Genomic DNA, 613 nt, shown 5'->3' on the forward strand with positions numbered 1-613 from the left:
GGACTAATTCAAAATAGAATTGGAGGGAGACATGATGCACTCCACTCCCTGCGGTGCCCACCTCTCCCTGAACAACTCCAGGGTGTTGGTGGAGCGTGGGACTGAAGTGCAGCCAAAAACAGAGGAGAAGGTTTTTAAGAAAATCAAAAGGGGAATATCACTGGCTTATTGTGTAGCTGGAGGGAGGTACTTTGATGAATATAGTTAGACACGCTGATAAGCTAACAGAAACATAATAAAAAAAAAGGTATAAAGATTCACGGACCCCGAGGTTCGGGGGCATTCGGGAATCTGCTTTCTCAGTGTCACGGTTTTTTGTTGGCAAATAAACGACCTATTTCTTGAGGAACTCTCTGCGTCTCCTGGTGATCCTCTACATTTTCCCCACAACTGTTCCACCATGACAGCCACGGTCTTACTGCACCCCACCTTTTCCCGAACTGCCGCCATCGTCCGCCTTCCTGGTCTTTTCCCACCGGGGTGGACGGCCTCACCTTTTAGCCGCGTTTGCCCAAGGATTTCCCCCCCCCGCCCCCCCCCCCCCCCTCCCCACCCGCCCCCCCTCTCCCCTCTCTCTCTCTCCCTCTTCATCCCCCTCCCCCTCTCTCTCTCT

This window comes from Chiloscyllium plagiosum, chromosome 42, assembly GCF_004010195.1.
Source record: "Chiloscyllium plagiosum isolate BGI_BamShark_2017 chromosome 42, ASM401019v2, whole genome shotgun sequence".
NCBI lineage: Eukaryota > Metazoa > Chordata > Chondrichthyes > Orectolobiformes > Hemiscylliidae > Chiloscyllium > Chiloscyllium plagiosum.